The sequence below is a fragment of the Capsicum annuum genome, chromosome 7, assembly GCF_002878395.1.
Source record: "Capsicum annuum cultivar UCD-10X-F1 chromosome 7, UCD10Xv1.1, whole genome shotgun sequence".
Classification (NCBI taxonomy): Eukaryota; Viridiplantae; Streptophyta; class Magnoliopsida; order Solanales; family Solanaceae; genus Capsicum; species Capsicum annuum.
Genome location: NC_061117.1, coordinates 144967987 through 144988049, shown reverse-complemented (window position 1 = coordinate 144988049; position 20063 = coordinate 144967987). Strand labels below are relative to the sequence as shown.

The 20063-nt window shown below is 33.5% G+C and overlaps 2 long non-coding RNA genes across 4 annotated transcripts; one reads left to right on the top strand and one right to left on the bottom strand.

The window, feature by feature from the left end:
- Positions 1 to 4553: 4553 nt before the first annotated feature.
- Positions 4554 to 17662, top strand: LOC124885632. 2 transcript variants are annotated; one of them, XR_007042954.1, is made up of 3 exons: positions 4554 to 10598; positions 12922 to 13400; positions 17237 to 17662. It is a non-coding gene; the product is annotated as an uncharacterized LOC124885632 (long non-coding RNA). The 2 variants fall into 2 exon arrangements; XR_007042953.1 differs by having other exon boundaries at positions 4554 to 11307.
- LOC124885633 lies at positions 13647 to 16290 on the bottom strand. 2 transcript variants are annotated; one of them, XR_007042955.1, is made up of 4 exons: positions 16156 to 16290; positions 15508 to 15581; positions 13865 to 13985; positions 13647 to 13785 (listed from the first exon to the last, which is right to left on the bottom strand). It is a non-coding gene; the product is annotated as an uncharacterized LOC124885633 (long non-coding RNA). The 2 variants fall into 2 exon arrangements; XR_007042956.1 differs by lacking the exon at positions 15508 to 15581 and having other exon boundaries at positions 16156 to 16244.
- Positions 17663 to 20063: the final 2401 nt, after the last annotated feature.

The window sequence follows — 20063 nt, the reverse complement described above, 5'->3', positions numbered from 1 at the left end:
GAAAATCAGCTTAGTAGAAAAATCAAAAGAATTAGATTTGATAGAGGTGGAGAATATGTATCTTTAAATATTTTTTGTGAAAAAAGAAGGTATTATTCATGAAGTAAGTCTGCCTTATTCTCCTAGTCTAATGGTGTAGCTGAAAGAAAAAATGGGGCATTGAAAGAAATGATGAACTATATGTTAATTAGCTCTAATGCACCTGATAATTTGTGGGGTGAAACTATTTTATCTGCATGTCATTTGCAGAATAGAATTCCTTATAAAAGAATTGGCAAAACCCCTTATGAATTGTGGAAATGTTATAAACCTAATTTGAAATATTTATAAGTGTGGGGTTGCCTTGCTAAGTTCTTCTTCCTGAACCTAAAAAGAGGAAAATAGGTCCTAAATCTGCTGATTGCATACTTATTGGATATGTTGAACATAGTGCTCCATATAGATTTTTAGTATTGAAAAGTGATGTACTTAACAGTAATACTATAATTGAGACAAAAAATGCTGAATTCTTTGAACATATTTTTCCTCTATGTGATAAAATCTCTCATGAACCTATTGAAAGAGAAAATGAATCAACCTCTAATATTGAGAAATTGAGAAAGAGTAAAAGGCCTAGAAAAGAATATTTTTCTTATGGAAATGATTTTCAGACTTTTCTTGTTGATAATGAACCATCAAATTATTTTGAAGTTGTATCTTCTTCTGATGCAAAATTTTGGAAAGAAGCAATAAAAAATGAACTTGATTCAATTATGAAAAATAATACATGAGTTTTAACTGACTTACCTCCTGGTGTAAAACCGATTGGTTGTAAATGGATTTTCAAAAAGAAACTTAATTCGGATGGATCGATTGATAAATATAAAGCCCGGTTAGTAGTTAAAGGATTTTCTCAAAAACAAAATATTGATTATTTTGATACATTTGCACCAGTAACAAGAATTACGTATATTCGAGTAATAATTGCTTTGGCATCAATTCATAAACTTTTTATCTATCAAATGGATGTAAAAACAGCTTTCTTAAATGGCGATTTAGAAGAAGAAATTTATATGGTTCAACCTAAAGGATGTGTGATTTTTGCACAAGAAAATAAAGTTTGTAAATTAATTAGATCCCTTTATGGACTTAAACAAGCTCCTAAACAGTGGCATAAGAAAGTTGATCAAGTCTAAATAAAAGACATTTTTTTTCTGTGGAGGTGGATAAATGTGTTTATACAAAAGTAGTAGACATTGATTATGTAATAACTTTTTTTGTATGTTGATGACATGCTTATTATTGGTACATGTATAAATATTGTGAATTGTACTAAATTATTTTTGTCTACTAAGTACGATACATACTTGTGGTGGGGCCTTTCCCCGGACACCGTGCATAGCGATAGCTTTAGTGCACTGGGCTGCCCTTTTAAATTTGATATGAAAGATCTGGGTGAAGTGAATATGATATTGGGAATTAAAGTTATAAGGAGTGAATATGGAATAATGTTGTCACAAGAGCATTATGTGGAAAGACTTCTTAAGAAATTTGAATGTTAGAAAGTAACTCCAGTAGCCACTCGTTATGACGCTAATTCTAAATTAAAAAAGAATTATGGTGACCCAGTAGCTCAGTCTAAATATGCATAAATTATTGGGAGTCTGATGCATTTAATGAATTTTACTAGGTTAGATATAGCCTATGTTGTGTGTAGACTAAGTAGATATACTCATAATCCCAATAATGAGCATTGGTCTGCATTAATGAGATTAATGAAATATTTGAGAGGAACTGTGAATTATGGTATCTTGTATAGTGGGTTTTCTTCAACTTTAGAAAGGTATTGTGATGCAAATTAGATCTCTGATTCAGATGAGACAAAATCCACTAGTAGTTATGTATTTACCTTAGATGGTGGTGCAGTGTCATGAAAATCAGCTAAGCAGACGATCATTTCTAGATCAACCATGGAATCAGAGTTTGTGGCTCTGGAGTTAGCTGGTACTGATGCTGAATGGATAAGAAATTTCTTAGCAAATATCCCTTTTACAAAGGATGATCTGTTACCTCATATCCCTTTAAAAAAGGATGATCTAATGTCTTCTTTGTATATACACTATGATTGTTAAGTCGCAATTGTTATTGCGAAGAATACATCTTATAATTGTAAAAATAGACACATGAAATTGAGGCACTGTTATTAAGCAATTGCTGAAAGATGGAATAATTTTCATTAATTATGTGAAGTCAAATTGAATTCGACCGATTCACTGACTAAACCTAGGGGGAGAAAAATAATTCTTCATACATCAAAAGAAATGTGGTTAAGTCTAATATGATTGTAATAGAGATAGTAACCCAACCTATGGGATTGGAGATCCCATGAAGTAGGTTCATATGGGTAATAACAAGTCGATATTGACTCTTTTCACTTATTGAGAATGCTTGAACTGCTAATAAAATTGAAGGATAAGTTATTAACTCTTAATGAATTCATAGTCCTTATGGATGGAATATTTAAAGTAGTGTACACTTGATGAATTCACCTATATGAGAAGTGGAATGAGGTCATTCACATGAGACTTTTGGCCTTAGTCTCTAGAGATCTCATGAATACCAGGCACGCGCATGGCCTATTGGCGCAAAACCGCTCTGAACAACAAAATTACGATCAAAATGTGATTGATAAAATCTCTGGCTTACAACAAGAATTATTCGGTTCATAGAAATATTATATTTCACGGATAATTTTGTAAATTAAATTTTATTGATCTAAGTTTGGTTCATAGTCCAGAAGACACCAAGCCTACTACATTTTGTCCATGCAAATTCAACAAATTAAAAAGCTTTTTCCTATAAATTATTTTAAAAATAATGTGGGGGATTGTAGGAAACATATTTTATTTCAAAAATAATTTATATTTAAAATATGTTGGAAAATCCATGTTATTTATATGTATTTTAGAAGACAAATATGTTACTTAGAGAAATGGCAAAATGGAAGAAACTTGGCAACATGCATGTTTGGTTTTAACACGTCTTGTTACTTCATGGAAATAGTTAGACAAGTGTATGGACACTTGTCAACTTTTTAAGCCTTGTAAATTACTATTAATAGGCTACTTTGTTTCCATAATGTTGTAACTAACATTCTTTTTCCTTTCAAGTTTCATTACTCCTTTTCATTCCTTTCATTTCTTTTATTATTATTATATGGTTAATTTAAAAAGGGTTCTATTAATTATATCACTATTAACTTGTTGGTATTTGTGTTAATAATTTTGTTGATTTCTGTATCCTCTAGTTAATTAGGGAAGATTTATTTATCTCAAAACATCCTCTAATTAATTAGGAAAGTGCTTGTTTAATCCTAGGGAAAGATTTCACATTGCGGAAATAGTTTCTTAGGACAGTGCCTAGTACGACTCAAGTATAATTAATAAATTACTTAAAATAATATCATTATTATATTTATTTAATATTCAGTATAATTAATTTGTCAAAAAGTAATTATATTACTGTTACTGTTATTATATTGATTATTGTATTGATTATTAGAATTAATAGTATTATATACTATTATAATTATTATATTGGTTATAATATTATTATTTTAGTATTGTTATTTGTTGTACTTCTATTATTATTATTATTATTATTATTGTTTTATCATTGTTCCCCAACACATTAAAGACTTTCGTTGACATAGGAGGGCATCCCGTCTACTTCAGTATCAACCAACCCAGATCTCGTACCTGTCCGTGTTGAAATAGATGAAACCTGCTTTCATTCAAAATCAACTCACTCTAAAGGAAGAAAGTAGTGGATGAAAAGTCCCTTTGACCAAGCATAAATCTTGGGGTGATAAAAGATTGCAACAAAGCTTCAGGCTGATGGTTTCAATGAATTTTACTAAGGTTGTTGGGGTGCTATCAAGTTTGATCACCTAAGAGCTCTCAATCATTTTCACACTCAAGGGAAGTTTGAAAAAAGCCTCAAATGCCCTATATTCCTTTAACCCCCACCTCTATCCCCTACCCCCCAAAAAAATAATAGAGCCAAGTAATTAAAACATGATCTACAAAATGATCTTAAAGTTACTAGGCCTAGTGGTCAAGGAAGTGGGATGAGAACATTAGGTCTTAGGTTCAAATTCCAGCAGAGAGAAAAACCACTTGGTGATTCTTCCCATCTGTCTTAACATTGATGGAAAAAGTTACTTCTGTTGCTGCTGGAAGAGGCCAAGTATCTTATGGATTTAGTCAAGATATGCGAAAGTTGGCTTGAATGACATGATTATCAGAAAAAAAAAATTTCCAATAAGCTCAAGACTCTGATGGTGAAAATGGTCACAACTCATAGCTCCTCAAATGACATTCATAAAAGGCAGGCAATTGGAGATGCTACACTTATTGCAATGAGTGCCTCAGACTCTAGATTGAAACAAAGAGGTCATCGAGAAAGATTTTGATAATGTGCATTAGAATTTCCAAGTAAATATACTCAATCTAATTGGCTTTGGCGATAGATGGATCAAGTGGAGTCATTTTTGTATTTCCACTTTCAAACTATCCATTGTCGTAATGGAGCTCCAAAAGGATTCTTTGCAACTCAGAAGGGCTTGAGGCAAGGGAGTCCTCTATCACCATTTTTGTTCATTGTTTTGATAGATGGATTGAGTAGTATGTTATCATCTGGACAACAAAGACTATTTCTTTCTCAAAAATAAAATACAATAAAGGGTTTCAGTGCATCGTAATGTCTCAGGGTGAAGCTTCATCTCACTCATCAAATTTATGCTGACAACTTCCTAATTTCTTGTAAACCTGATTGAGATCAGATTCTACATCTCAAAATGATACTTTTGTTCTTTGAAGCAGTGTTCTGGTTTCATATAATTTATGCTAAGAGTGTACTATATCATATGAATGAAATATCTCACCTATATAAACTTGAAGAAACTTTGGGATGCAATGTAGGACCATTCCTAATAAAATATTGGGGCCTTTCTCTTGTAGTTAAAGCAAAAGCCACATCAATTTGGGATGATATCTTGGATAAATGTGAGAAAAAGTTGTTCGGAGTGAAAGTAACTCTTGCTTGGTGGAAGGTTATTTCAAATTAATAGTATGCTATATTCATTGCCTACTTACACTATATTCTTTTTGAACTGGTAAATTAAATTTCTCAGCATTAAAAGTATGCTGGAAATGAGTAGACTGCTTTTCTTAGTTAGAGAATAGAATTGATAAGAAAAAACTTTTTGTGGGCTTTGCTGCTCTCCCAGGAAAGATCAGAAGGTCAAAAGTGGACCCTCCAGTTGTTGGCTCCATGCTGATTGCTGGAAGCAATGGCTTTGGCCATAACATAAAGATCATGTCTCACCTCTGAAACGTTACAAAGTTCCAAATATAAAATTAAGTAGAGTATCAAAGTTTTTGTTTACTTACGATGTGTAGGTGAACTTTAAATACAAGCAAAGATTAACAATAACTCCTATATTACAAGAGGAGTATTCCTAACTCTAAATAACAAATGTGTAATCCTAATCATATGAGTTATAGGTAACTAACTACTAGTTATGCACAATTACATGTGCCGTAACAATACTACTGAATATGCACAATCACAGGGTATTGGAGTTATGCACCAATACGCCCCCTCAAGATAGGCAATGTGTAGCAACGCCTTGCTTGAATAGGTGTTTATCAAAGGCTGGATTTGGTAGAGCTTTAGTTAGAGTATTCGCGAATTGATCTGCAGCATGAATATGAACAATGTGAACTTGATTCTGCTGGACTTGTTTGTGAACAAAGTGAAAGTCTACAACAATGGGCTTCATGTGGCTATGAAAAACTGGATTTGCACACAAATAAGTTGCACTAACATTGTCACAATAAATGGTTGGTGTTTGAGGAAGTGAAACATGCAGTTCTTTTAGAAAATTTGTCACCCAGTTGGTTTCATCCAGTGCACTTGCAATGACACAATACTCTACTTCAATTAATGAGTGAGCAATTATTCTTTGTTTCCTAGAAGACCAGCTCACGGGATTTTTACCAAAAAAATATGTAACTAGTAGTGGAAGCTCGATCATTCATATATCCATCCCAATCTGTGTCAGAGTACATGTGTAGCTTAAAATCACTACCTCTTTGAATGTGATGAGCAAACTGAAGCGTTCCTTAGAGATACCTGAGTACTCATTTGAGTGTTTTCCAGTGCACTTCAGATGGAGAGTGCATAAATTGCGATAATTTATTCACAGAGAAGCTAATGTCTGGACGATTAAAAGACAATTACTGTAGTTTTCTAAGAACTCTCCTGTAGCGAGTGGCATTAGTTGGTTCCACTCCATCATGGAGTTGAGAAACTTCAATGGCAGTCATTGGGTTTTCGCTGAATTACAGTTGTTTATGTTTCTGCCAAAGAGGATTTCATTGATGTATTTAGACTGTTATAAATTGATTCCTTTGGCAGTTCATAGCACCTCTACTCCAAGAAAGAAATTTAGATTCCCAAGATTCTTAATGGAAAAACGCCCAACAAGACAAGTAATAACATGATTTACCTATGAATTATGGTTCCCTGTGATGATGATATCATCCACATAAACCAGTATATATAAAATAACGTTCGAAACTTTACAAATGAAGAGTGAGGCATCAGATTCTGACTTAACAAATCCTAGATAAAGAATAAATATCTTAAGTTCATTATACAACGTACAAGGAGCTTGATTGAGGCCATATATTGCTTTTTTTAGATGACATATGTGGGAGGGGAACTGCTCGTCTGCAAAACCCAGAGGCTAGACCAAGTACACTTCTTCTAGACGGCCTTGCAAGAACACATTGTTGACATCAAGCTGGCGTAGAGGCCAATTCCACTGGACAAAATCGAGAGCACCAAGAGCATAGTTGTTGGTTTGACGATCGAACTAAATGTGACATGATAGTTAACACCAGGACATTGTGTAAATCCCTTTATAATAAGTCGAGCCTTGTAGCAATCAATTATCCCATCAGCTTTCCTTTTTAACCTGCATAACCATTTGTAAGAGACAATGTTTTTTTTGTGGGGTCATGTGGTGCTAAATCCCATTTTTGGTTATTAAATAATGCATCAAATTCATTTTTATTACTTTTTTCCACTCTGGGTGTTTCCTTACTTATTTGACGTTGGTAGGGGTGATGGGGGGATAAGTGAGCCATAAAGTGAAGAATGGTTTTTAGTTGTAAATATTATGTTATGAATGAGTCACAACACGATTTGGAGTAGGAAGAAAAGGTTGTTGAAGTTTTGTGGATTGAGCAGGTTCGGAGAAAGGTTATAGCAAAATTGAGGTAGAGGGACGGGCAGTGGAACTTTTGTTAACAGATGACATTGTTTTGTTTCTGCGACTATATATACAAATAGAAAAGATGATGATTTAGGCAATGAGAGATAAGAGTGGGTGTCATTGAGATCAGTAGAAATAACACAATTTGTAGGAAGAGGACGATAAGAAGTACCTGAACTTGCAATTTTTATTAGAGCATAGGCAGAGAAAACGGTGTCTTTGAGAGCGTTGTTGTTATCTGAACATGGGATAAGTATGTGGCTGAGTAATTCGCTGCTTATGGGAAAAGAAAAATAGGGAATGTTTTTGGGGTAGTGTCAGTTGGGTTTTCCCACGCAAGTGTTTTACAAGAAGAAATATTTGAATTTTCAAAAAAATTCACATCACAAGATACATATATTTTTGAAGATTTCGGATCAAAATATTAGTGACAATGATGAACTAATGAAACTCATACATATACACATGGTGTTGATCGTGGCTCTAATTTATTTTTTGAATAAGGTTTGAGCCAGGGATAACAGAGACACCCAAATTTTTTCAAAGAATTGTAATTCGTATCTTGACCAAACAACATTTGAAAAGGTGATATATTTTGCAAAAGTGAGGTTGTCAAGCAATTTATCATATAACCACATGTTAACAAGCCAAAGACCAAAGAGTCGATAGAAGTGAAGCATCATGAAGTAAAGGTTTTCTCATCTCAATAATATTTCTATGATGTCTTTTCGCAAGAGCAACTCTTTAGGGTGTGTATGGAGGAGATAAAAGATGTTCAATACCCTGAGATCTTAGGTATGGATCAAGACTTTTATATTTATCCCCACGATTTATATAGATAGAAAGAACTTTTATGTTAAAATAACATTCAATTAATACTTGTAAGTTTTTGAAAAAGTCAGTAACCTCACTTTTATTTTTTAATTTGTAAAGCCAGGTGTATCAGGTATACGGATCCACAAAAATACAGTAGTATAATCTTTTGTCAATAGATTGAATTGGAAAAGGACCCCATAAATCACTAAATATTATTTGAAATGATTTGGTACTTGATAACCTAAAATATTTAAAAGGATGGCGATGAGCCTTATTCAAGGAACAATAAACTTTTTCTCGCGATCACGGTAGCGAGAATTTATTCAAAAGAAAATTTAAAACTCTTCCATTTGAATGACCCAACTGATCATGCCAAGTAGAAATGGATGTGCTGTTGGAGGTCAAATGCACTTGAGGAGAAGACATGGAGGGTAAATTTGGCCACTCATAGAGACCATCCTTATTCTAACCATGCACCAATGGAGTCCGCATTGCCAAGGCCTTTACAAAAAATAAAAAGGAAAGAATTCAATAGAGGTTAGGTTATCTTGACAAAATTTAGAGACAGAGAGTAAAGAGCATAGAGAGTGTCAGATAGCTTGGAAGATTTATTTAAAGCATTGAATTGAGTTGAACTAATATGAGTTATTGGTATTTTGTTACCATGACCCATGGAGAACTACTCCATCCCATTATATGGTTGCAAATTTTGAGGTTCGGCAGTGATGTGATGAGATGCCCCAGTGTCAAGAATCTAAGTATTTTCTAATGCACATAACCCTGAAACATAATTGGCCTTTGCCTTAAAATGATTATGAGATTTTGATCGATAAGTACTTGCAATATGACCTGGTTTGTTGCACAACTGATAGCAAACACCATCAGAAGAGTTGTTAGTGGTCAAAGTTCGCCTTTGATTGGGTAAAGCAAAGTGATTGTTGGACCGTCACTGGTGGTTATTTCTATTGTTATTGTTCGGTCGGCGATTGGTGCGATTTTTCGAAATACCAGACTTGTTGGAGGTAGCAGCAACAATAGTAATCTAATTGGCAATTTTTTTTTGACTCTTTATGTCGAAGGAAAAGCTCATTATTCAGAAGCTTTTTGTAAAGTTCTTTATAAGTAATCGTAGAGTCACGAGCATGGATGGCAGTAGAAATCTCACAAAACTTTGTACCCATACCACTCAAGATCTTGACAACAAGTTTAGAGTTGGAGATCGGGGCACCAATAGTAGAGATTTCATCGAAAATAGATCAAGTAGTTTGTAAATATTCAATGACTGGTTGAGAGTCTCTGGTCAGATGCATAAGTCGATCACGCAGACTGAAAATTCTGGTTTGGGACATGTTCGCATAGGCGATGTGCAGTGCATCCCAGACTGTCTTTGCTAAGGTAGTTGACGCAATAGTTGTGGCAATTATTGGATCAACATATGCCATAAGTGTGTTTTGAATGAGTTGGTCTTGTCGAAACCAAAGAGTAAATGCAGAATTGGCACTAGGGACTATGCCAGTTGTTATAGTCCTAGGTAGGGAAGGTGTAGACCCATCGAGATGACCATAGAGGTCATGACCATTAATAAGCATGGAAACTTGTGCTTTCCACATTGCAAAATTATGGCTGCCAAGTAATGTTATAGGAAATTGGAATGCAGGGTTAAATTGAACAATCACCGGGCCGACGTTGTCAGCATTAACAACTCGAGGTGTGTCTGCCATCTGTGAAGGGTGGGTGGAAGAGGAAAAAAATATTACTCTTTAGAGTGTATTGAGGCTCCTGATACCATATAAAAGTAAGTAGAGTATAAAAGTTATTGTTTATTAATGATGTGCAGAGGCACTTTAAATACAAGCAAAGATTAGCAATAACTCATATATTACAGAAGGAGTATTCCTAGTGGACTCTAAATAGCAATCGTGTAACCCTAATCATATGAGTTGTAGGTAACTAACTACTGGATATGCACAACTACACGTATAGTAACAATACTACTAAATATGTGTAATTACAGGATGTTGGAGCTATGTGCCAATAGCTAACAAATCTACAAATTTATCTATATCCTCTATAAACTGTTGTTTGCACCAAAAATATAGAGATATAGTGCATTTCTATTCAACTTTTTGAATTGAATTGGATATGTTTTCAAAGAATTTCCAATTCTCTTTCCACACAGTCCACCAAATACAATATATCTCTTTTGGATTTTTTTCCTCCCCTTCTGACCCAACAACTTGATAAATGTTCAAGCATGATTCACCTAGTGTTGGTGGGGTTGAGGAAAACTGTCCACATTTGAGTATTGAAGTTGCATTGTAGGATTAAATGCTTATTTGTTTACTCTATTTTGTTACAGAGAACACGCCTTGACACCAGTTGCATTTCTTTCTTTCATAGCACTTCCTGTGTAAGACAAGATCTGTTTACCACCAGCTATGTGAAACATTTCACCTTGGTAAGAGAAAGGCTTTGTTAGATATAGCATTTCACCTATATGGTTTTTGAAATGGCTTATTTTAAGTGCTTTTAGATTTTAAAATCTTTTTTAATGTATAGTGGTGTTTGGAAAAGCTAATAGGGGCTTTTAGGCACTTAGTGTTCGGTCAAAAAGTGTAAAAATAAGCTAAAATCCAAAAGTTGGATATTTCTAATTTATGCCTTTTAGCTTATAACTTATTAAGCTACTTACCCTCGTACTTATACTATGTACCTATTTCCCTTACCTATTCTAGTAGTTAAAAAATAGGATAAACTCTGAAGGGACTTCTTGTGGCAAGGGAATAGAGAGCATAGAACTTTTAACTTGGTAAGATGAAGTCATTACTAATAGGAGAGTAGTGGACCTTGGAGATTTATCATCTAAGGCTTCCAGATTACTGCACAAATGGCTTTAGAGGTTTATCGGGAGGAGGTGGCATTATGAAGAACAATTATTGCAGTAAAATATGGGAGCCTTAACTCATGGACCACCAACCAATTGTATTATCATGGTCCCTATGGTCGCTGGATACACATTAGAGAACTTTGATATTTCATTAATTGCAACTCCTCCCTGCACACTGAAAATGGAATATAGATATTTCCTGGAGGGGTGTTTAGCTTGGAGAATCAATTTTTATAGGTCAGCAACCTGTTTTTTTAGCTTGGAGAATCAATTTTTATAGGTCAGCAACCTGTTTTTTTTAGCATGCTGCTACTATCTGTGACTAATGGAATGGACATGGCTGGAATTTTAATTCGTTGTATTTGTGATTGGGAACTGAGCAGTTTGTTTTCGTTGTTGTTCCAACTGAAAAGCTCCATTCTTATACCATCTAAAACTGTTTTTCTTCTATGGAGAGGTGATTCAAAAAGGAGGTTCACTGTTAGAAGATGCTGTCAATACTTAAGTAACTTTAGTGCATCCATCCATGATTTGCCTTAGAAGTGCATTTTAAAAAATAAAGCCCATTTAAAGGAGAGTGTTTCACATGGTTGGCGTCACATATAAGCGTGCTTAATAAATGAACACCTTTTAGAAAAGAGGGATAAACATATACAGCTGATATTGTCTATGTGGGCGACCTGCGGATGTCAACCATTTTTTCATCCATTATACCTTCACTAAACATTTATGGGACTTTGTTATGAATATCGTGGGAATTAATTTGTTTGATTCCTATAACAACTGAATAATTATTGTTGTCAAGAAAAGGATCGAGAGAGTTAAAATGAAGGGTTGGACAAAATCCTACAGTAGTTTGGTAGAGCATCTGGAAAGAATGAAATGCGAGAATATTTGAAAGTCATCTGAATCTGTAATTAGCATTAAATACAAATGATAGCAACTGTTCTTTTTAGTATTGCTAAAAAATAAGGATGCTACTATCTCTTACTATTGGAATAGACATGGTTGGAATTTTAATTCATGGTATCTATGACTGGGAACTGAGCAGTATGTTTTTGCTGCCGTTCCAGCTGCAAAGCTGCATTTTTTTTACCTTTTAAAGTTGATTTTCTTCTGTGGAGAGGTGATTTAAAAGGGGGTTCACTATTACAATTTACTATCAATAGTTAAAAAACTCTAGTGGATCCATCCATGATTTGCCTTGGAAACACATTTTAAAAAAACAAAGCCCATTTGAAGAGGAAAGCTTCACATGGCTGGTGTCACATGGAAAATGCATGAAAATCTTTAGAAAAGAGGGATAAACACATGCAGTTGATGTTCTCTGTATGGGAAACCTGAGGATGTCAACCATCTTTTCATCCATTGCACCTTCACCAAACATCTAAGGGAGTTTATTTTGAATTTTGTGGGGATTAATTTGTTCGATGCCTATAAAAAACTGAATAATTGCTGCTATGCTGGTCAAGGAAAGGACTGGGAGAGGTGAAAATGAAGGTTTAGACAAAATCCTACAGTAGTTTGGTGGATCATCTTGAAGGAATCAAATATGGGAATCTTTGAATGTAATCTAAATTTGTAATTAACATTAAATACAAATGTATTTCTCTTCTATTTTTTTGTGTAACATGGCAATTGCAAATGTCACAGAGTCCATGACAGAATTTTTAAGCTTGTTACACATCATGTAGTGATGCTACTTTCTGTACATAAGTTATTACATATTCTTGATGTTGTATATCACTGAAACTCCCTTTAATGATAGAGAAAAAGTAACATCAGTTTAATTATTGCTATGTCATGTCTGAACTCCAATTTGACGCTTAAGTTTTCTTTACACACTTCATTCCTTCTAAACAAATCTTTTACTTGTTGGATTGTCTTGTTGCAGCATTTGCTCCCAAACTGATAACTAGGACTTGATATGTAAGTATGGTAAAAGGTTTTCCAAGGCAGGAGTGAAGCTATTAAAGACTTCTTTGGGCACTTGGATAGAATTCGCCTCAAAATAGATACTTTTTCTTCCTTTTCTCCAATTTAAAACTTTTCAAAAGATAACCAATCCAAAAAAAACTTTTCAAAAGATATAGAATATTATATCACAATCTTTTTTTATTGCATAAGTGCAATAGTGGTTGGTGGTAAGTTTCATAATAGAACCAAGTAATAGGGTGCATTCTTTGTGGCTTCAATTGTGATGGATAATATTCCAAACAAACAGTAAAGCTTACTGCTCTGGCTTTGGCACCCTACTGTTGACTACATCTGTGCTTCTTTGTAAAAGATGTGGATGCTTTGTGGAAAATTAAGAAGATATGATCAGAAACCATGAAGGAACATGTCCTTGAAAGTGGAATTTCTTGTGCTAAGGTAATTTGTTTTCATAGTTCTAATTTATTTTACATTTCTTTTACCTGCCTCCTTGTTTCAGCACAAAATTGAATTACCTTAAAGGGGATAAAAATTTGTAGCATATAGCCTACTAAATAACTAGACAAAGGTTAAAAAATATTTGAGGTCTTGATAGCAGACTTATAGACACATCTTTGGGTGCTTTCTGACATTTAAATCCACTGTCACCTGCCGAAACGTGTGTTTGAATCGCTCAGAATAGTAGCTCCTGCTCTTTCTCATCTTCTTAAATTCAACGGAACTCGGAAATAAATTTGTAACAAACCTTACTAGTATAAGGTTGGCATCAAGTTCAATATAGCAATAGTCTTATGTTGCCCGGGGTGAGGGAACCAATTTGTTTCTGCAAGTTCCAAAGTCTTTATATTTTGGAAACAAGAACTAAGAGTTTGTATTGACAAGGAGTATATGGAGTCGTTTACCTTGGCATACTGTGTCTCATGGAATTTTGCGAAGGTGAGAGATAATAGTTCTCCAATTTGGTCTGAAGTTATTGTCGTTGCTAAGCCACTATCATCCTGAATGATAACCTCAAATTGGTATCTGTTATGGCACCGAAAATTAAAATATGTTTTAGATTTATAATAATGTATAATGTAACTCAGGGTATAAGATAAAATATTAAGGATAAAAATATCCTATAAAATTTATGATACATAGAAAATCAATAGAATAAATAGAAAGTCACTTGATTTTTAAGTTGATTAAGGTGTAGGCCAACCTTTAGACCACTATCCCAAACATTTATAATTGCTCCAAAGAAACTCTAGCTAAAACTAATTAATAGAACATTCACTAAATTTGGCACTCTTAAATAAAAATTACTTACAGGCATAGTAGTGAAGACTTATGAAACTATGAATAGGCAAAAATGAGAGGAAACTTGTAAGATCATAATAGTTATATTTCAGAATAAAAGAACAAAGACTTGACTTGTTAGTACATGGTAATCAAACACAATCTCAACCAACTTTGAAGTAAATTTCAACTACTGCTAAACTTATCTAGCAGCATAAGAGTCAGTCACGATACACTGTCAAATTCATCACGATTCAAAGCTTCTCTAAGTAAGTATCGATCTATATTGTACCTATCCAAGTATGAAATATAAAATTTTTGAAGAGTGACATAATAGTATATCTCTATTAGAACTTTAAATCATGTCAAAAATTAATTACTTACAGAGGCATAAAAAGTTCTGACTAAACAACAAAAGGCTCCTATCAAATTTATGTCATGAACAAACCAGTCCTTGCCAATTCCAAATATGAAGAGATGACCATTTTCTTCGGATATTTGGCTTAAAAAACCAACTCATCATTTCAAAATAAAATATCCATATATATATACACAATATAAATCGAATCGTATAACTTGAGGATATCATAAGTGGACTAATTAATCTGAATTCACGTTGGAGTCAACTAAAGAACAATATGCTTTTCACTTAAATATTCTCTTTTCACAGTATTTGAACCCAAAACATTGAGCTAAAGATGAAGCAATCATAATCATCAAAAAATATGATTTAGGGCCTATATCTTAATAAAGAATACCAACCGTGTTACATACACCACAGTAAGGACAAACAGTAACAAGAAAAAGAGTTTTCAGCTAAGTCAAATTTCATTGGTTACATGTTAATTAGAAGTGCATTATAGAACCAAAATAAATAGTAAACTATATCATGATATATTTTGTTGCCTCTGTTTAGATAGTGAAGTAAGTTTCCTCATTGGATTGGACTTTCCCCCATTGGATTATCATATAAATGATCCTCAATGAGAAATGAAGCTATCAGTACTCAAAAAGTTCTAATGTTGCAGCTATTTCTAGCATGTTTAAGGATAGCTCTTGTTTTATTACCTTTTGAGAGTATATAAATTACCTCAATCTAATTGTACGAGCAATTATGTTTCTAGTGACTAAATAATGAACAGCTTGAAATGATTATCTCTACCATTCAGGAAAAAAAGTCTAAGCAATACACAATTTATTTAGCAGCTGGAGCCTGAAAAAGATGAAATGTTATGTCATAGCTAATACTAATACTCTAATAGCATACCCGTTTGTCCATTCGAGGATTCACCATTCTACTATCACATTTCTTTTACCAACAGTCATTTGTTCTTGGAAAATCTAGGTTAACATAGAAAATTAAAAAGACTTTAGCAAATCGAAGACCCAAATTATAGAAAATGAAAAAAATTGAAGTTGTAAAGATCTGTAAGAAAAATCCATTACAAGTGAAGAGCAACATTGACAATCCAGAAATTTGATGTACTCAAAGTAACAATCTTTTTCTTCTTTCTCTTTTCTTTACAAATATTGAAATTTAACTGTACGTTGTTGAAAATAAATTAAAATATTATCTTTATATGACTTTTGAAGATGAATACAGGCAAATTTTATTCTAGACTATTGCACAAAAAATTTTGATAAGAACCCTCCCAAAAAGAAGCAGGGAAAAATTCAAAGAATTATGGCATGTCAACTAAAGCATCTTTGAAGTGCTAAAGTGGAGATCCAAAATACAAATTGACCAAATCAATTAAAGCTACAGAGATTTAGTTCCCAATAAAACCCAAAGCAAAACTAAAATTGAAGAAGATAAAGCAAAAGCATGAAAAAATTGATGAAAAATTATATACACCAATCTTTCCCAATTTAGATGTTAGCATAAAGAAAGAGATGAAAGGAAAGAAAAAAATACCTGTGAGCAAAAATCAACTTGGGAGTAGAACAAGAGAACGGTACAAAATGGATTAGAGTGTTTAGTTTACATATTTTCGTTTAGTAGAGAGGAACTGGAAATGGAAAGAAGAAAAGAGAAGGAAGGAGAAGAAAGAAATCTAATGGAGGAGAAAGCTGAAGTGTTTTTCATGTGGCACGTAAAGGAAACTCAGGTAAATTTATGACACATGTACATTAGCTAAACCGAAAAGACAAAATGCCCTTAGAGCATAAGCATGTTGAAATCTAATCTTTTCTATTATAGTAGTAAATAAATCAATTTGAGCTTTTTTTTAAATAAAGTGTTCCCAATAAATTTTTGAAATGCTGAAAATTAATTGCTTCAAAATAAATAAAGAAAAATAACAATTTTATTAATAAATATTATGAGTACAATTTTAGTTGTTTTGTAGATTCTATTCTCCTAAAAATATTTCGTGATTCAACAATTATCAATAGCGCATTTACAGAGTGTAGTATGATTCAGACCTCCTTGAGATATGTTTGATCTTTCTGAAATACCGAGCAACACTTCATCGCTTTAGTCTGATCTCGATGAAGAACTCCATTGATCACTCTTTGAAAAAACTATATAGTTGATGTAGATTCATGCTTGCTCCAATACTTGCTGAATGATCAAAAAGTATGTAAACCCTATTTATAGTTGTAAAAGGTAGACAGTTTAATTGTAAATGAACTCTCTTGTCTTATTTTATTTGGTTCATGTAAGTCATCATGCTTATTACAAATTCTATGAGATGAGATTGCTTGTGATTGACTAAAACATGAAATTTTGCCCTTGAATTTGACTGGGATTACCATATTATTTGAACATGTGGCATCGTCTTATCGGTCTTGAATTTAATTAGAATATCAAGCCACCTTGACATGAGTTTGGGATTAATGTAAAATGTACCTTGGACTTGAATTAATAAAATAGACTTATTTATTTGTAAATCTTAAATAAATTATTCAACTCTAAGGAACATTGATTTAATGCAAATTTTGTTTGAATTTAACTCAATAAAATTTATGTGTTTACTGACACTTTCTATTTTAAGGCTTGTCGAGGTGTGGACTTAATCAACAGTAAAGACAAGACGTGAAGACAGTCTCCAAAAATTTCCACTTCTTTGGTCAAATCAGGAGGAGTATATGATTCAAGCAAACAAACAAATTTTTGAAACTGCACAATTGAAATTATCTTGAAAAAGTTGGCAAGCCTCCCAAAAGAAACATGGTACACGTGAATAGTCAATGTGTGTAACTAAACTAATAAAATTTCTTACTGTAGACGTCTTTCCTTGAACTGCTGCATAGGAAGGCATTTGACTTTTTTTTTGAATAATCGAATCCATGACCAACTTAACCACTGTCGAGGCTCCATTATGGGAAAATGAATTTCTTGCATTTGAAATTTTGATTTGGAAAAGGACTATGATGCAACTTATCTAAACACCGGAGCTTTGCCACGTGACTTTTGAATATAATAGATATTATTCTGAATTCTTAGAAGTTCTTTTTCAGTTAGGCCTTAGGTGTTTGAACCAATTAAGACTTTTATGCCTAAAAAATCAGGTGCTCAAATCCATTTTTTCTATCATTAACTTAACCTGTAGTTTCATAATTCTCTTTTCAAGCTCCTCACGGGTCTTGCTATCCAGATGAAATGATAAGCATAAGATCTGATATGGTATAGATGTTGCCGATACAGTACAGAAAATATTTCATCCAATACTTTTGGCTTCTTTTCTGTGTGATGTCAAGTTCTCTCAAGTAATGTTTCTTTTATGTTTCACAGTTTCTACACATTGTTGATTATTAGCTTTGCTTACACAATGGAAAGCTCTTTGCTATAGCAATGTTGTCATATTCAGTAACCAAGCCTTGCCTAGTTTCTACTACATATAGAAAAATTTGATGAGCCGTAAGTGAAACTGCGAAAGAACGATCATGATCTGCGAATAGTTTACTTCAAATATTATAAAGGCCTCCAAAAACTACCCATGTTGATGCTTCATGATGTTGTAAATGCTATTTTCATTGAATTCTACTCAAGCACAATAGAAATCCACTAATGCAAGGGAATTGATATGATGTTGGCATCAAACTTTGTTGAACAACCATGTACAATTTGTAATACCCTGAGTTTTAATGTCATAAACCTCTCATCTCTTCTCCGCGAACTCAGATCCAGCCGAAGGTGATAGTCTTCCTTAATTCAGTTCTTTTCTAATCAAAGATTCAGCTATACAGCTATTCTTATTATAAGTTCATGCATTTCCAGAAGTACTCAAAGGATTAGAATGATGTAGAATCAGTTTAGTAATTTATTTCAGCTGTGCATCCTCAGTTTTCTTAGCTAGCCAACCTCGAGAATTTCAACCGATAGTAGAACCATGCTTCAAACTCATAAGAAATAAATTTTAGTGATTTGGTAGTTTTATAATCAATTTGATGTGTATTAAGACCTCAAATATGTCCTAGATATTAGGCGAATCAAAACATCCCTTACCGATTGAATTCTTGAGAAGGATATTGGTACAGTCAACTTCAAATGAGCATATCTTTTGTTATACTCTGAATTTTTGATCTCATACACACCAACAGATAGATAATTGAATTATCTTTCCAATGATACCAATTTCGCCAAAATTCGGTATCGGGGTAAAAAGTTAAGGCCATTTTATAGTGAGCTATCCGAACTACCAAAGTGCGACAAGAAGGCCGACGGACCATCGCGCCTGCGATGGACCTTCATCCAAACTATCGCAACTAAGGCAGTAAGCCTGTTTTATGGCCAAAAAGCACTAGGTTGAAGGGACGGTCCATCCCCAGGGCAACGGTTCATCGCCCAAATCATCGGGGACCTCCGTTTACCGATTTTAAGTTGTTTTTAAAAGGATTTTTGGGTCCTTTCCACCCTTTTTAACACCTAATTACATCAAATCAAATCACATAACTTCATATTCATCCATTGCATCAATATTAGGGTTCTTTTCAAGATCAACCTTCAAGAACAAGGTTCAAACCCTTCTTCAAGAAAACTCAAGAATCAAAACCTCACCATTAAGAACCTTCAAGAAAAACCTCCAAGAACATTCTCAAGGCTTGAAAAGTCAACTTGTTCCATCGAATCAAGCCAAATAAGGTATGTAGGGTTTCAAAAATAATAATTCTTTCGTTCTTGTGCCCAAAAACTTACTTTAAGTTACAAATTTCTGAATTTGGATATGATTTTCATGAAATTGAAGTTAGGGTTTATACCCCATGTTTCTAATTGCATGATTTTGAGACCTTAAGTGATTTGGATATTGAGTTACATGTCTACTGTCGAATATTTATGAACATGATCATATTTTTTCAGATTTTGAGTTGATTTACCAATAATAACATTATCAAGCATGAACCTTTTGGTGTTTTAAAATAAGTTTAAAACTGGGCTTTAAGCCCTAAGATTTTGCCTTGATATTTTAAGAATATCATGATTTTAAGCCTCCTTGATGATTGCTTATCAAGTTTCAAGAAAGAAAGTTGATCTTTGAATCCTAAGCTAAAATAGAAATCTGCAGTATTTATGATTTAAAGTAAAGAGAAGTATAATTGGCTTTCTCTATACATCCTTGATCTGTTTTAAAGTGGATTTCCTAAAAGTTCTGAGCCTAAGTATGGGAGTAGTATTTAGCACCGACTTGGTCTTGATTCCAATGCCTCATATCCCAGAACTATGAGCCATCGTAGGATTATGATTTACCCCAAATGGGTTAAGATAGTGATCACCAAAGTTAAGATTCTATTCCGATGGCAAGGGTAGAATAGCTCTCCCCAACGTGGGCAAGACGTTGGACTCCATGTCAGCTCACATGATTTATGTTATTTAGAAGAAAC